This window comes from Gorilla gorilla, chromosome Y (assembly GCF_029281585.2).
Source record: "Gorilla gorilla gorilla isolate KB3781 chromosome Y, NHGRI_mGorGor1-v2.1_pri, whole genome shotgun sequence".
Lineage (NCBI taxonomy): Eukaryota > Metazoa > Chordata > Mammalia > Primates > Hominidae > Gorilla > Gorilla gorilla.
The window spans coordinates 19,389,549-19,407,079 of NC_073248.2; the positions used below are offsets into that span (position 1 = coordinate 19,389,549).

The 17,531-nt window shown below is 45.1% G+C and overlaps 1 pseudogene; it reads left to right on the forward strand.

Moving 5' to 3' along the window:
• The window catches only part of LOC129530205 (centriole and centriolar satellite protein OFD1-like), an 812,440-nt pseudogene that overhangs the window by 169,146 nt on the left and 625,763 nt on the right, over positions 1–17,531 (forward strand).

Sequence of the window (17,531 nt, forward strand, 5' to 3'; positions counted from 1 at the left end):
GCTCTGTGTTCTTTATTTTTTTGTGGATAAAGAATCCTCAGTGAATTGGGAGGCGGATGTGACCTGACAGGGTCCAAATCACCTACCCCTGCAATAAAAGCCACTCCTCTTCACACAAGAGTAGACATCTCCCGCCATGTTTCATTGTCCTGTGGCCAAGCCCGAGAGAGACACTAGCAGTCCTGTCTGCAGGGCCCCTTGAATTTACCTAGAATTCTCTTCCCAGCTGAGCAGGTGCTTCAAGTTGGGAGGGGGCACTCCTCCATCATCTCGGGATTTCATCCTGGGACATAGAGTGTGAGCAGCAATAAGATCAGATAGGGGTGAGGACAAAATCTGGCTAGGGATGGATGGGGTCATGGAACTTTACCCACACACACACAAAAATGAATGCAGATGACACAGAAGGTGCTTCCAACTCCATACCCGCACTCAGTTAATTGCGCAAGCAGTCCACACCATGGCTTGGTGTTCAGGTGGGAGTACTCCAATGTTCAAGGAACACTTGGAGTGTAGGTTTGGGCTATCCTGGCAAACTCTGGATTTCAGGGGTTTCATACCCAGAGACAAATGGAAATGGTATGGATTGATGCTGGATGGGATGGGGCTTCTGCAAGCCCTTCTCATTGTGGAGGGGCTCTTTCATTGGGCTGTTGCTGGATGGGACTGTCTCTTGCAACAGATTATTTTGCTGCCAGGGATTTCAAAGAGCAAAAGGGACTTTGGGTAGACTCATTGCACTCCATGTTTCAGGTCCTTGTCTCATTGTGGGGGCTGAGGTTGTTTGCACTTTGCAGGAGGCTATTAGGTCCTCTGACAGGAATCATTGAACACTGCTTCAACTCCAGCACAAGGCAGCTTGTTCTCTCAGCTGAGCCTTGCATTTTTCCTTGCTTTCTTCAGGAATCCACAGTGCCCCTCAATAGAATTGCTGGACATAGTTTTCAGGCTTGCCGTCACCACAGATGCCCTCTGAGACACTGTCTCAACCTCATCCATACCCGTGAGAGGTCAGTGCAAGATGTGAGAACACTGCTCCACTTTGGACTTGCCTTAGTTGTTGTTCCTGCCTTCCCCAGAGAGCTCCTGCAAGGCCAAGGATGAAGGGAGGCAGTGAAGTAAAAAGCCTGGCCATCTTTCACAGACACCCACGTCTGGGGTTTCGGATATGATTCTATCACCCAAAGAACCCTCAGAAATACAGCAGACTATATTCCAATCTTCATGGGACCTGATTCTGGAACACAGCCTCTTTGGGAAAAGAGTGAGAAATGTAGTTTCCAGGGACCACCTCAGGGTCTCGAAGCACATCCACCTCCAGGGGTACCTGACCACGGAGACAGCCTGAAGGTGCTTTGAGATTGAGACTCTTAGGGTCCTGCAGTGGATTTATGCAGGCAGCCTTTTTACCGATACCAGACTGTCTCTGCCTCTACCATTTTTCTCTGTATAGGTAGGCCGACAGCTCTGATAGCCAGGCAGTTGAGCCTGCCTCGTGAATGGGAATAAGCATGTCTCAGGGCACAATGCCTGATTATGAGCTCTGGCTGGTGTCACAATGAAGGTCACCATTGCTTAGCCAAAAGTCCCTGTGGCTGGGTGGAGAAGGAGAACTCCATGGAGGTTCGTCAGTGGTGGACTGCCACCTGTCTTTTCTGTGGGTTCCACTGGATAGTCTGATGAACTTAGGAGATGGTAGAGTTGAGCCAGCCAAAAAAAAAAGTCAAGCAGAGCCCCAAGAAAAAACTGCAAAATCCCTAAGGATCCAAAAGTATCCGCAGAATTTGTCAGTCCCGCCTAGACGTTGTAGGGGTAAGTCTTTTTGTAAGTTGTCCCACTGTTATTTCTAGGTACAACCCACCTGTGTGCACTGCGGTTGCTCTCTCTCAGGTAGGACTTCCTGCAGAACCATGCAGCTTCAGGATCTGCTGGGCTGTGTGTTTCTGTTAGAGTATTGTGATTCCTGGATGTCTGCATGTGTTTGTGTGGCATTTGTGTGTGTGTGGGTGTGTATGTATGTGTGCACCTGCAAGTGAAGTCTACTTAAAGAAATGTGGCTAACACACTTCATGGCTTTATTGTTTTGAGTGTCTTAATGTTCTGGTGGCCTATATGTGCAACTCTGCTTGGGCTGCGGGGTTCCATTTTTTTTCTTTTTTCTTTTTTTTTCTGTGGATCATAAATCCTCAGTGAATTGGGATAGAGTCCAAGAACCTCTGGCATCCTAATCACCTAACACTGCAAAAAAAAGAAAAAGCCACAACAGAAAACAAACATCTCCCAGTATTTCATTGTCTTGCAGCCAACCCAAGGACAGACACTAGCAGTACTGTCCACAGGGCCCCTTGAATTTACCTCGAATTCAGTGCCCAGCCAAGCAGGTGCTTCAAGTCATGAGGGGGCACTCCATCATCCTGGGATTTCATCCTGGGACATAGAGTGTGAGCAGCAATAAGGTCAGATAGTGGAGAGGATACAATCTGGTGAGGGGTGGATTGGGTTCCACAACTTTACCTGGAAGAGAAATGAAGACAGATGACAAAGAAGGTGATTCCAACTCCATCCCTGCATTTCCTTAATTGCACAAGCAGTCCACACCATGGCCCAGTGTTCAGGTGGTGAGGAAAGATGCCACCTCTCTTATTGTCTCATAAATCAGAAAAAGAAAGAGGAAGTAAAAACTAAAGAAAGGCAGAAGTGAGATCAATAGTCAGACAGATGGCACCACACTCCAGGCCTGGTACTTAAAAATCAACGCTGACCTAACCACTTGTATTATCCATAGATTCCAGACATTGTATGAGGAAGAATTGTCAAAGTTTCTGTTCTGTTCTGTTCTGTTCTGCCCTGATTACTGATACATGCAGCCCAGCCACATACCAATGCTTGATCAATTGATCACGACCCTTTCACATGGACCCCTTAGATTTGTAAGCTTTAAAAGGAGCAGGAATCTCTCTCCCAGGGAGCCTGGTTTTTGAGACACAAGTCTGCTGATGCTCCTAGCCAAATAAAGCCACTTCCTTCTTTAAGCCGGTGTCTGAAGGGTATTGTCCATGGCTTCTCCTGCTACAATTTTCACTTCCTTGACTGGGAAGCAAGGTGATTAGCAGAAGGTTGAGGCAGCCCATTAGGTGGGTTAGGTCTGCCCTGTGGAGCATCCTTGTGGAGGGCTCCATCCAGCTTGAGTGACGTGGATCCTGAGAGCGCTCTTGGGTAGGCAATTGCCCCAGTGGAATGCCTCACCAGAGCAGTGCACAGCAGGCACCCACAAAGGATCGATGTAGTGGCTGTACACCAGGGAGGAACTGGTACTTGGAGTCTGGACATCTGGAACATGGTATGGCTGGTCTTGGGAACTTGCCTACTCCAAGTGGAAGCATGGCCTGATACCCACAACATGCCTTTATTGGCACTTTGGTTTAGGTTTTGATTTTGACTTGGATTGAATTACTTGATTTAGTGTGAATTAGAGTGTGTGACTTTTACCCTTTCCCTCTTGCAGTGTGAGTATTGTCTTTTCTTGGGAGAAAAATGGATCAGACACAAAGTAAGCCCACCCTGCTAGGAATTATGTTGAAAAATTTCAAGAAGAGATTTAAAGGAGACTATGGAGTTACTATGACATCAGGGAAACTTAGAACTTTGTGTGAGATAGACAGGCAAGCATTAGAAGTGGGTTGGCCATCAGAAGGAAGCCTAGATAGGTCCCTTGTTTTAAAGCAATGGCACAAGATAATCTGTAAACCAGGGCACCCAGATCAGTTCCCATACATAGACACTTGGTTATAGCTGGTTTTAGACCCCCTGCGCAGTGGTGAAGAGGACAGGCAGCAGCAGCAGTGCTAGTGGCAATGGGACAGATAGCCAACGAAGGATCCAACTCCACCCGCTGAAGGAAGTCAGCTCCTAAAGTTCTGTCTGACCCAATATGAGAAGACTCATGGCAGGAAATGGCACCGACGATGCTCCCAACCTTACCGAGAAGAGAGACTCCCTACTCCCGAGCCCACAGCATCTGTGCCTCTGCAGGACACACACCCACCCCTATGCCACCACAGTAGACAAGAGAGGATGTGAAGCCATGGGAGAAACCCCACCCTTGGCAGCTCACTGATGACCTAAGGCTGGGATTCAAATTCCCCTGCAGGAGCAGCAGTGTAGTGGGGTAAACGAGGATGGGCGTATGTTGAAAAGACGTGCCTTCATGTATCAACCCATTACATCTGCTGAATTCCTAAATTGGAAAAATAATACCCCATTTTATACTGAATAGCCTCCAACTTTAATTGATTTGCTCCAAACTATTATCCAGACCAGGCCATGTTTTAAAGGACCCCAGACTGTCATTTTGACCACTCCCACCCGGTGAAGGTAGAAGGAATCCCAGCCTGGATCCATCACCATCGTGTAACACCTGCAGTGCCTGAGACCTGGGAGGTAAGACCAAGGCCAGACAACCACTGCAAAGTGACACTCAGAAAGATGACAAGGCCTGCTCCAGTCACACTTTTAAGCTGACTGGTATACACATGGTTGAAGCATGAGAAAACTCATTGTGGGACTTACTCTCCTTAAAATTTGGACTTGTATAATAAAGACTGCTTATACAATGTTTACTGTGGGTGTCTTCCACACTGCACGTTTCCCAGTTCATGGAAGAGGATCCTCAAAGAATCCATTGCATGAGTGTTTCCTTCTAAACACTGTCATGTTCCCAAAATGGAGGACTGTTCCCTGTATATTCATCGTGTTACTGAGGTAGGGAAACAAGTTAAAACAGTCTTTCTCTTTTATAGATATTTTGAATGCCTAGGAACTTTAAAAGAAAATTGCCTGTGTAACTTCACTCAGATGTGTTATAACACATCTGAATCTCCTGTGATCACAGTCTTTGAAATAATATTAAGAACTCTTCTTTTTCTAAGTGATACAAGTAAAATAATAGCTAAAACAGAAGAAAAATGAATCCTCAAACACAAAATCTTACATTCTGATGCTTGTGCCACCATTAATATTAACCACCAAGGATAAGGATGTGGCTCTCTAGACCGAGAAAAAAGTTATACAGCAGAGAATAAGTATATTTGCCATGAGTTAGGCCGATGTGATAAAGCATGTAATTATGGGTCTTGTGTCATTGTGGCTACCTGGAAAAATAATGAAAAATATCCAGTATGGCTTCAGAAAGGAAAGGGTGATTCCTCTTGCACAAGCAGCTATGGTAACACCTTAGAACCAATAATCACCAGTCCCCCAGACCCCACTGGAAAAAGGGAAAACATGTAACTCTTGGGATCAATGTAGCTGGACCTGGGTCCTTGAGCAAATATTTCAGTCAGACAAGAGGTCAAAATGTGTTCTCACAAACCAATGTTTCAGACCATCTGCAATGAATTAAATGTACCTGTACCAGAGTTCCCAGGGAAGACAAATAATTTTTTCCTGCAGTTAGCAGAAAATGTAGTCCATTCCCTCAATGTTTCTTCCTTTTATGTATGTGAGGGAACCACTATGGGAGACCAATGGCCTTAAGAAACCTGAGAATTAGTGCCTACTTATCCAATTCCCAATATGATTACAATCCAGAAGACCCACACTGGCAACTTCTGTGTCCTAAGAACCTCAATTATTGGGCAGTATTGAATAGCTATAGAAGGAAACAACTTCATCCTCCCTGTGGGAAGCTTCACCTGCCTTGGGCAAAACTGTATAACAGCACAGTAAAAACAGCCACATGGTGGGGTTCAAACCACACTGAGAAAAATCTGTTTCATAAATTTCCAAAGTTGCAAACCATGTGGACCCACACAGAGTCTCAGTGGGACTGGACAGCCCATGCTGGACTATGCTGGATATCTGGGCATAGAGCCTACACGATGTTACCTGAACAATGGGCAGGTAGTTGTGTTATTGGCACCATTAAACCATCCTTTTTCCTACTGCCCATGAAAACACATGAAATCCTGGACTTCCAAGTCTATGCTTCCTGTGAAAAGAGGAGCATAGCTATAGGCAAATTGAAATATATTGAGTGGCTCCCTAAAAGGATCATACAATACTATGGGTCTGCCACTTGGGCAAAGATGGCTCATGGGCATACTGAAACCCCATTTACATGCTTAACCAAATCATATGGTTACAAACTGTCTTAGAAATAATCACTAATAAAACTGGCAAAGCTTTGAGTCTTTTAGCCTGGCGGGAAACCCAGATGAGAAATGCTATCTATCAAAATAGATTAGCTCTTGACTACTTGCTAGCAGCTGAAGGAGGGGTCTGTGGAAAATTGAACCTACCCAATTGCTGTCTGCATATAGATCACCAAGGGCAAGTGGTCAAAAATATAGTCAGAGATAGGACACACCTTGCACATGTGCCATCATTTTGGCTACCTGGAAAAAGAATGAAAAATATCAATTGACATTGGTTTGATCCTGGATCAATATTTGGAAAATGGTTTCCAGTGCTAGGAAGATTTAAAACTCTTATAGTAGGAAGAATAATAGTAATAGGAACATGCTTATTTCTCCCCTGCTTGCTACTCATACTCCTTCAAATAACGTGAAGCTTTGTTACTGCCTTGGTCCACCAAAATGCTTCAGCACCAGTACATTACATGAACCACTATCGATCTGTCTTGCAGGAAGACCTAGTTAGGGAGGATGAGAGTGAGAACTCCCACTAATAAGTGAGATTCTCAAAGCAGGGAATAAGGAGGGAGACCACCTCTCTTATTGTCTCATACCTTAAAAAAAGAAAGAGGAATCAAAACATAAAGAAAGGCAGAAATGATTTCAATTTTCAGACAGAACACACACCACACTCAAGGACTAGTAATTAAAAATCAACTCCTCACCTAACCACTTGTATTATCTATAGATTCCAGACACTGTATGAGGAAGCATCGTGAAACTGTCTGTTTTGTTCCCTTCTATCCTGATTACCCATACATGCAGCCCCAGCCACATACCCCATGCTTGCTCAATCAATCATGACCCCTTCACAGGGACCCTCTTAGATTTGTAAGCCTTTAAAAAGGGCAAGAATCTCTCTCTTGGGGAGCTTGGTTTTTGAGACACAGTCTGCTGATGCTCCCAGCTGAATAAAGTCACTTCCTTCTTTAAGCCGGTGTCTGAAGGGTTTTGTCCATGGCTTATGCTGCTACAATGGGAGTACTTCAATGTGCAAGGAATATTTGGAGATTTGGATTGCAAATTTGTGCCATCCTGGCAAACCCCGATATGAGGGCTTTCATACCAGGAGCCAAATGGGAGTGAAAGTCATTGATACAAAGTAGGACACAGCCTCCACACTTGCCTCTTTGTATTCTGTCTTACATGTTTCTCATCAGCCTAGTGTTTCCTGGGTCTGGCTCGTTGTCTTCCACACAAAACGTTTCCCAGTTCATGGAAGATGACCCTCAAAGAATCCATTGCATGAGTGTTTCCTTCTAAACACTGTCATGTTTTAATGACTGGGCATCTGTGATAATTTTAAAAACAAATTCATGTTACAGCCACCAGCAAGGAGACTCTTGCTCTCCAGCTTTTACAGGAGGGCTGCATGATTCCTGTAAGAGGAAAAGCAGGCAGCCATTTCTGGCTTTTGCCTGATAATCTAGACTCTGTTTCATTCCATCTGCATGTCCTTCCCCATTGTGGAAAGGGTCTTTCATTGGGCTTTTGCTGGGTTGGGCTGCCTCTCACCACAGATTTATTGGCTGCCAGGGATTTCAGGGAGGACAAGGGACTTAGTGTAGGCTGGCCACAACCCAGGTTATGGGTCTTGGTCTCGTTATGGGGGATGAGGTTGTTTGCACTTTGCAGGAGGCTTTGGGTTCTCTGACAGAAATCACTGAACATTGCTAGGACTCCAGAACAAGGCAGCTCATTCTCTGTAGGAAAGAGAGTTTCTGGGATGCCAGATGAGTTGATCTCCCCTGTGTGAGACACCCACGGGAGCCATGGGTGGCCTCTGAGGAGAAAAGGCTCCTTATTGCCTTCATGTCATGTTGAGAGCATAATAGCTCAGTGGCATGCTACAGGTTGCTCAGGGAAATAACACTCCCTTGAAGCAGTGGCATATAATCAAACATCTTATCTTCTCCTGAAACCCACTTCCACCCATTTCAGTCCCAATAAGTTATTTTTATTGTTATTTTTCAGACAGAGTCTCACTCTTTTGCCCAGGCTGGAGTGCAGTGGTGCAATCCACCCTGTCTCTCTCTCAATTTCTCCATTTTAAAACCTGGTGGACAGGAGAAGCAATAAATCAGGCAAGCACAAATGCTCAAGCCCAACCTCCCATTAATACAACAGGCATTCAGTACTGTAAATCAACAGATGGTAATGGGTGATGAGGCTGTTGATCAGCTCAGAACTATATACTTTAGATACCAGGAAAAAAATTAATGACCCTATTACAACTTATCCTTCTTTTAACTCAGTTTGACAGGGTCCAAGGGAGATTTATCCAGATTTTATCACCCCATTTGCAAGAAGCTGCTCAAAAGGCTTTTTCAAATTCTTGTGCCAGGAAAATGGCCATTCAGCTGCTTGCTTATGAAAATGTCAATACAGAATAGCAGGCAGAAATTAGACCTACTAGATCTAAATGAGGAAAAAAACTTTAAGTGAATATATTAAAGCCTGTGATGGCATTTAGGGGCCCTTATATAAGGCCAGGCTCCTTTCTCAGGCAATGGCTAGACTAAGGTTAACAAAAAACACATGAGTGTTCCCTGGATCTTGATATAATTGTGGACAGATAGGACATGCAAAAAGAGAGTGTACAAAGAGCCAAAAAAGGCAAAACTCAGGACCAGGCCCTGATTCAAAACAGGGCATTCCCAATTCAGGGCAGGTCATCCCTGACTCCAAACAGAGTATTCCCATCCCAGTCTATCCCTTTACATATGTACAGCAACTGTCCCCCTCCACAGATAAAAGTGGGGCAGTAAATACATGCTGTACAAAAGCTGTATTCCTCCTTCTTGGGGAGAATCCCAGGAAGATCCCGATGGGAGTCTATGGCCCATTGTCAAATGGCATGGTGGGACTTATACTGGGAAGGTCCAGCTTAAAATTAAAGGGAATTCAAGTACATACTGGAGTAGTGGACTCTGGTTGCCAGGGAGAAATTCAAATTTTTATCTCCTCCACTGTTCCCTGGAGTGCTAATTCAGGTGACAGAATATCTCAACTGTTGCTTTTACCATGTTAAGTTAGGGGAAAGCTCTGAAGAAAAGGAGGACTTGGAAACACAAATTCAGCAGGCAAGGCTGCCTATCGGGTAAATCAAGTCTCTGACAATAGTCCTATTTGTATGATCACTATTCAAGGAAAACAATTTGAGGGTCTGGTCGACACAGGAGCAGATGTGTCAATCATAGCTCTTTATCAATGGCCCAAAAACTGGCCCAAACAAAAGGCCCCAGTGGGTCTTGTTGGGGTTGAGGATTTGCTTGTATCTTACTAGGAGAGAATCAGCTTCTTGTCTGGGTACCCACAAGACATCTTCAGCCGTGCCAGGAGCCAGAATTCAAGGAAGAGGAAAAGACCTCAGAAAGTCCCTACACCCCCAGTTCATCAGACGGTTCAGATGAACATCTCTATTGAGCAGATGGAAACCAGTAAAACTCACTAAGCAACTCCACTGACCTGGGGGCAGAAGAGGAGACTAGCTCACATTGAAGAAGAGAAACTGAGGTCTCAGCACAAGCTGCTGACCACCAGTAATCTAATGGTGGCTATGATGGTGGTAATCCCCTTGGTGGTGAGTCTCCCTGCAGAGGGGCAGATCAAAATTACACTTACTGGACCTACATTCCATTCCCACCACTGATTAGTCCTGTTTCAAGGTTAGATGCCCCAGTGGAGGTTATGTTAATGATAGTGTCTGGATGCCTGGACCAATAGATAACTGAGGTCCTACTCATCCAGAGGAGGAAGGAATGTTAATAAATGTTTCCATTGGTTATCACTTTCCTCTCATCTGCCTGGGGCCAGCAGCAGGATGTTTAATTTATGATAAACAATGTTGGATGGTTTATGTCCCTGCACATAATGGATGAAAGACCTCTATTCATGTAATCAGCGGAAGAACATTTCAATCTTTGGACACTATTAAATACCTTGAGCATGGCTATGTTATGACACATCATCAGATTAATAAATGTAAACCTAATAAGAAGTCCTGCACCAGGCAGGCCACTAAATGGTCTGAAAATCTAGAGGTGCTAACATGGGAAGATTGTATTGCAAACAGCACTGCAGTATTGTGAAATAATTCCATTGGAATCATCACCGATTGGGCCCCTAGGGGTCACTTTGCCATAAATTGTACTGGACACAGCAAAGACTTTAGAGAGACTCCTTTGCAAACGACTTCCCAGATAATGCACTAAAATTATATAGAAGAATTGAAACAAATTGCCCTATTAAGTGGGAGGAGAATGGTATGGCTCCTCCAAAGCCAAAAATGATTGATCCAATTATAAGTCCAGAACATCCAAAATGTGGAAATTAATGATGTCTCAAACCCCAGCTGGGATTCAGAAAGGAGAATATAAAACAGAGACCCAGAGTAAAAAACTTCAATTTGGTGTTAACCATGATCTCTAATCAGACAGTCCCATTGCAGAGTTGTGTTAAACCTCCTTTTATGTTAGCAGCAGGAAAAGTTAATATCCTACTTGACTCTTAAAGCATATCATGCCTCAGCTGTCATATTTTTACCTGCATTAATTCTACCTTTAATAAAGATAATAGCATTTTACTGGTTAGGGACCGAGAAGGAGTTTGGATACCTGTTTCCCTCAGCAGAACTTGGGAGGCCTCTCCCTCCATATGTATTATCACTGCAGTACTAAAAGGCATACTTAATGATCAAAGAGATTCATATTTACTTTAATAGCTGCCATCATGGGCCTTAAATCTGTCACAGCTACAGCTGCTGCTGCTGGCTTTGCTTTGCACTCTTCTATTCAAACTGCGAGCACTGTGCATATTTGGCATAAAAATTCTTCCAAGCTTTGGAATTCCCAAAGCCAAACAGATCAAAAAGTGGCAAATCAAATTAATGATCTTCATCAAACAGTAATTTGAATTGGAGATCGGATTATGAAATTGGAGCATAGAATTCAAATGCAATGTGATTGGAATACTTCTGATTTTGTATTCCTCCTAGCTCTTATAATACCACTGAAAACCACTGGGAGATGATTAGACATCACCTACCAGGAGAAGAAGATAATTTAACATTAGATCCTGCTAAACTGAAAAAACAATTTTTTGCTGCCTCTCAGGCTCATCCCATCCTGTTGCCTAGAGCTGATATTCTTGCTGGAACCACTGATGGCCTTTTTAACACTAATCCTTTAAAGTGAATTAAAACCATAGGTGGATCATCAATTGCAAATATTACTTTGGTGTGTGTCTTTTTATGCTTTTTTTTAACCTACTGATGCAGACAGCATCTTGGGAGAGTAGATAGACACCGTGAATGAGCTATGATAGCAATGGTGGTTATTAATTTAAAAAAATGGAGACAAAAAAGTGGGACATGTGGGAAAGAGAGTTTCTGGGATGCCAAATAAGTTGATCTCCCTGGTGTGAGACTCCCATGGGGAGTCATGGGTGGCCTCTGAGGAGAAAAGTCTCCTTATTGCCTTCATGTCCTTATACCCAGAGAGCATAAGAGCTCAGTGGGATGCCACAGGTTGCTCAGGGAAATAACACTCTCTTGAAGCGGTGGAGTATAATCAAACATCTTGGCTTCTCCTGAAGGCTTCTCCCATCCATTTCAGTCCCGATAAGTTAGATATATTAAGTAGTTTAGACACACGCCTTTGCTAGAGGAAATTCACAGAAACTGCTACTGCTATACATCTTATTGAATGACTCACGGGTTCTCCCTCACTGATTAATCCTTTCCCTCAGCCCTTCCTACCCCTCCTATCTGCCCTAAGAACAAAGAGCTTGTAAAGCAATAAATTGGGTGGAGGCTGAGAGCTCCAGGCCATGAGCAAGCCTCCAGTTCTCTGGTCCCCTGGATCTGCCTTTTAAACTCTCATTCTGTCTCTTTCTAATTATTTGTCTCTGTTGGATTTGGGGTACCCACTGGGCAGTGTGGGGCTGGTTTCCCAACAATTCTCTCAAGTGATTTTTTTCTCCTGTCATTAGGAATCCACAGTGCTCTTACATCAACACCACTGGATACCCTAAGAGTGGCAATCTCCACAGACAGCCTCTGAGACACTGTCTTAACCTCATCTGCACCCACGACAGGCCAGTTCAAAGTGTGAGAACATGTCTCCAACATCGACTTGCCTTTCTTTTGGTTCTTGATTATCTGGGAGAGCACCTGTGAGGCCCAGGATGAAGGGAGGCAGTGAGATTAAGGGCCTGGCCATCTTTTGCTGACACCTGCCTCTGGGGTCTTCTATCACCCAAGGAACACTGAACAACACAACAGACTATATCCCAATCCCCATGGGATTGGGGTATTGCACACACACATTCTCTTTCAGGAATGGAGTCAGAAGAGCAGTTTCCAGCGACCACCTAACAGTCTTGAAATGCCTACTCCTCCAGCGGGAGGAGACCGTGGAGACTGCCCATGGGACCCTAAGGTCGAGACGTTTAGGGTGTCACAGTGGGTTTTCGCAGGTAGCAATTTTCCCGATGTGAGGTCAGCTTTGCCTGTGCATTTTCCTCTGCCTAGGCAGGCTGACATCTCTGACAGCTGGGTTCTTGAACCTGCCCCATGAATGTGCATGTACTAGTCTCAGGGCACCAGGCCTGATGGTGAATTCTGGCTAGCCTCACAGTGAATGTCACTGTTGCCTAGCAACAAGTCCCTGTGGCTTGGCAGAAAAGGAGAAATGCTTGGAGGTGCATTGACAGTGGACTCTCCCTGTCTTTTCTGTGGGATCCACAGGATAGTCCCATGATACTATGAGAGGGCAGATGTGAGCCAGCCTGAAGAAATATCAACCAAGATCAGACAGCTTATGGGAGTCAGCCTGAAGAAACATCAACCACAGCCCCAGAAATCAACTGCAAAATCCCTAAGGATACAAAAGGATCTGCAGAATTCCTCAGGCCAGCCTATAAGTTGTATGGGCTTTGAAACTTGCCCCAATGTGATTTCTAGGAACAGCCTGCCTGTGTTCCCTGGGGTTGCTGTCTGTCAGGTGGGGCCTCCTGCAGAACTATGCAACCTCGGGATCTGCCATGCTGTGTGTTTCTGTGGGTGTGTTGCGAGTGTTTGACGTCGAGTGTGTGTGGCATTGTGTGTGTGTGTGTGCCTGTAAGTGGAGTCTGCTTAAAGGAATGGGGCTAACACACTTCAGTGCTTCTTTTTTTTTAGCCTCACTGCATTTTGGTGGCCTGTCTGTGTGGCTATGTTTGGGCTGCATGGCTCTGTGTTATTTTTCTGTGGATCATGAATCCGCTGTGAATTTGAAGGTGGACCAAGACCCGCTAGCGTCCAAATCACCTCCCCCTGCACTAAAAACCACTCTTCCAGAAGAGGAGCACACCACACCAAAAACCAGGTATCTCTCAGTGTTTCCATCATCTTGAGGACAACGCAGGGAGAGACACTAGCAGATCTGTCTCCAAGGCCACTTAGATTAACCTCGAATTTGGTTCCCAGCTGTGAACATGCTTCACATCATGAGGGGGCACTACTACATCTTCTTGTGATTTTATCCTGGAACATAGAGTCTGAGCGGCAATAAGGTCAGATGTGGTGAGGATACAATCTGCTGAATGGAAAATGGGGTCCAGCAACTTCACCTGCAAAAAATAAAAATAAATAAAGACAGATGACACAAAAGGTGCTTCTAACTCCATCCCAACATTCCCTTAATTGCAAAAGCAGTCCACACCATGGCCCAGAATTCAGTTGAGAGTACTTCAACGTGCAAGTAGCATTTGGAGTGCAAATTGGGGTCATCCTGGCAAACTCCCAATATGAGAGCTTTCATACCCAGAGCCAAATGGGAGTGGAATGGATTGGTGCTGGGTAGGATGTGGCCTCTACACTTGCCTCTTCTTTTTCTGACTTCCATGTTTCTTACCAGCCTAGGGTTTCCTGTGTCTGGCTCAATGACTTCCATACTAAATGTTTCTCAGTTCATGAGAATGACCCTCGTGGGAATCCATAGCATGAGTGTTTTCTTCTAAAAACTCTCACGTTTTAATGACTGGGCAGCTTTGATACTTTAAAAACCATAAACTCCTGTTACAGCCACCAACAAGGAAACTCTTATTCTCCCACTTCTATTGGAGTGCTGCATGATTCCTGTAGGATGAGAAGCTGGCAGCCATGTCTGGCTTTGCCTGGTAAACTAGCCTCTGTTTCATGTCATCTGTGTGGCCTTTTCATAGTGGAGGGGCTCTTGCATTGTTCTGTTGCTGGATAGGAATGCCTCTCGCCACCAATTATTTAGCTGCCAGAGATTTCAGAGAGCAGAAGGGAATGTGGGCCATCTGGCTGCACTCAGGATTATGAGTTGTCTTGTTTTGGGAGCTGAAGTTGTTTGCACTTTGCAGGAGTCTTTGGGGTCCTCTGACAGGAATCATTGAACATTGCTTGGACTCTGGCAAAAGGCATCTCATTGTTTCAGGTGAGCCTTGATTTTTCTTTGCTTTCATGGAGAATTCACAGTGCTCCTCAACAGCACTACTGGACACCGTTTTTAGGCTTGCCGTCACCACAGACAGCCTCTGAGATGGTGTCACAACCTCATGTGAACCCATGAGGGGCAAGTTCAAGGTGTGAGAACAGTGTTGATCTTATACTTGCCTTGTCTGGCTTCCTGCCTTTCCCAGAGAGCCTATGGGAGGCCCCCGATGAAGGGAGGCAGAGAGGTCAAGAGCCTGGTCATCTTTTGCTGACACCCACCTGTGGGTTCTCAGGTCTGCTGCTATCACCCAAAAAAACCCCTCCAGAACACACCAGACTATATATCAATCCCTATGGGACCGAATTCTTTCACACAGCCTCCTTTGGGAACGGACTCAAAAGAGCAGTTTCTGCGACCACCTCATGGTCTCAAAACACCTCCTTCTCCAGTGGGGCACAACCATGGAGATGGCTTGAATAACCCCCAAAGTTGAGACTTTTAGGGTCCTTCAGTGGGTTTCACAGGCAGCTTTTTTCCCGATACCAGACTGACTCTGCCTCTGCATTTTCCTCTGCTTAGGCAGGCTGACAGGTCTGACAGCCAGTGCCAGAGCCTGCCTCATTAATGTGCATGCCCTAGTCTCAGGGCATCAGGCCTGATTGCAAGCTCTGGCTAGTTTCACAATGAATGTCACCTTTGCCAGCGACAAGTCCCTGCAGCTTGGCAGATAAAGAGATTTCTGTGGAGGTCTGTCTGCAGTGGATTCTGGCCTGTCTTCTCTGTTGTATCCATGGGACAGTCCCATGATCCTAGGAGAGGGAAGACATGAGGCAGCCAGAAATAACATCAAACGGAGCCCCAGGAATAAACTGTGAAATCCCTAAGAATACAAAACGATCTGCAGAATTCCTCAAACCTGTTTAGAGTTTGTAGGGGTGTGTCTTTTTGAAACTTGCCCTACTGTGATATCCACATACAGCAGCTGCGTTCCCCGAGGTTGCTCTCTCCCAAATGGGGCTTCCTGCAGAACCACACAGCCTCAGGAGCTGCCAGCCTGTGTGTTTCTGTGAAAGTATTGAGGGTATTGGATGTCTGCATGTGTGTGTGTGTCTGTGTGTGTGCGTGTTAGAATATAAGTGGAGTATACTTAAGGGAATGTGGCTAACACATTTTAGCAATTTTTTTTTTGAGTCTCCCAACTTTTTGGTGGCCTGTATGTGCAGCACTGCTTGGTCTGTGGGGCTCCATGTTCTTTAGTTTTCTGTGGATCATAAATCCCCAGTGAATTGGGAGGCAGGCTGAGACCCACCAGTGTCAAACTCACCTCCCACTCCAAAAGAAAGCCACTCTCAGAAAAAAGGGGAGCACACCACATGAAAAAACAGACATCTCTGAGTGTTTCATTGTCCTGCAGCCAATTCAGGGAGAGACACTAGCAGTCCTGTCTATAGGGCCCTTGAATTTACCTCAAATTCAGGTCCCAGCCAAGCAGTTTCTTCACATCATGAGGGGGCAATACTCCATCATCTTGGGTTTTCATTTTGGGACATAGAGTGTGAGCAGCAATAAGGTCAGACAGGGGTGAGGATACAATCTGGTGGGAAGTGGATGAGATCCCACAACTTCACCTGCAAAAAAATGAAGACAGATGACACAGAAGGTACTTCCAACTCCATCCCAACATTCCCTTAATTGCACAAGTAGTCCACACCATGGCATGGTGTTCAGGTGAAAGTACTCCAATGGGCAAGAACATTTGGAGTGCAAATTGGGGTCATCCTGGCAAACTCCCAATTTGAGGGCTTTCATACTGGGAGCCAAATGGGAATGAAATGGATTGATGCCTGGTGGGATATGGCCTCCACACTTGACTCTTCTTTCTCTGATCTGCATTTCTTGTTGGTGCAGGTTTTCCTGTGTCTGGCTCAATGACACAGTAAACGTTTCTCAGTTCACAGAGAATGACCCTAATGGGAATCCATTGCCTGAGTGTTTCCTTCTAAACACTGTCACAATTTAATGACTGGGCAGCTTTGATACCTTTAAAACTGTAAATTCCCTTACAGCTGCCAACAAGGAAACTCTTGTTCTTTCACTTCTCTTGACATTTTGCATGATTCCTGTAGGATGAGAAGCAGGCAGCCCTGTCTGGCTTTTGCCTGGCAATCTAGTCTCTGATTTTTTTCATCTACATGGTCTTCTCATTGAGTGGGGATTCTTTCATTGGGCTGTGGCTGGATGGGACTGCCTCTTGCCAAAGATTATTTTGCTTCCAGAGATTTCAAAGATCAAAAGGGACTTTGAGGAGTCTGGCTGTGCTCCAAGTTTCGAGTCATTGTCTCGTTATGGGGGCTGAGGTTGTTTGCAATTTGCAGGAGGCTTTTGGGACCTCTGACAGGAAGCATTGAACATTGCTTAAACTCCACGTCAATGCAGCTCATTCTATCAGGTGAACCTTGATTTTTCTTTGCTTTTATGGACAATCTACAGTGTCCTTCAACAGTTCTACTGGATATCCTTTTCAGGCTTGGCATCATCAAAGATGACCTCTGAGACATGGTCTCTACCTTATCTTTACCCATAAGAGTTCAGTCCAAGTTGTGAGAAATCATTGAACATTGCTTGGACTCCAGCACGAGGCAGCTCGTTTCCTCAGGCAAGCCTTGTTTTTTCCTTGCTTTCATGAAAAATCTACAATGACCCTTAACAGCACTGCTGAACACAATTTTCAGGCTTACTATCACCACAGACAGCCTCTGAGACACTGTGTCAACCTCATCTGCACCAAGGAGAGACCAGTCTGTGGTGTGAGACAACTGCTTCACCTTGGACTTTCCTCTGTCATGGTTCCTGACTTTTCCAGACAGCCCCTGTGAGGCCCAGGATGAAGGGA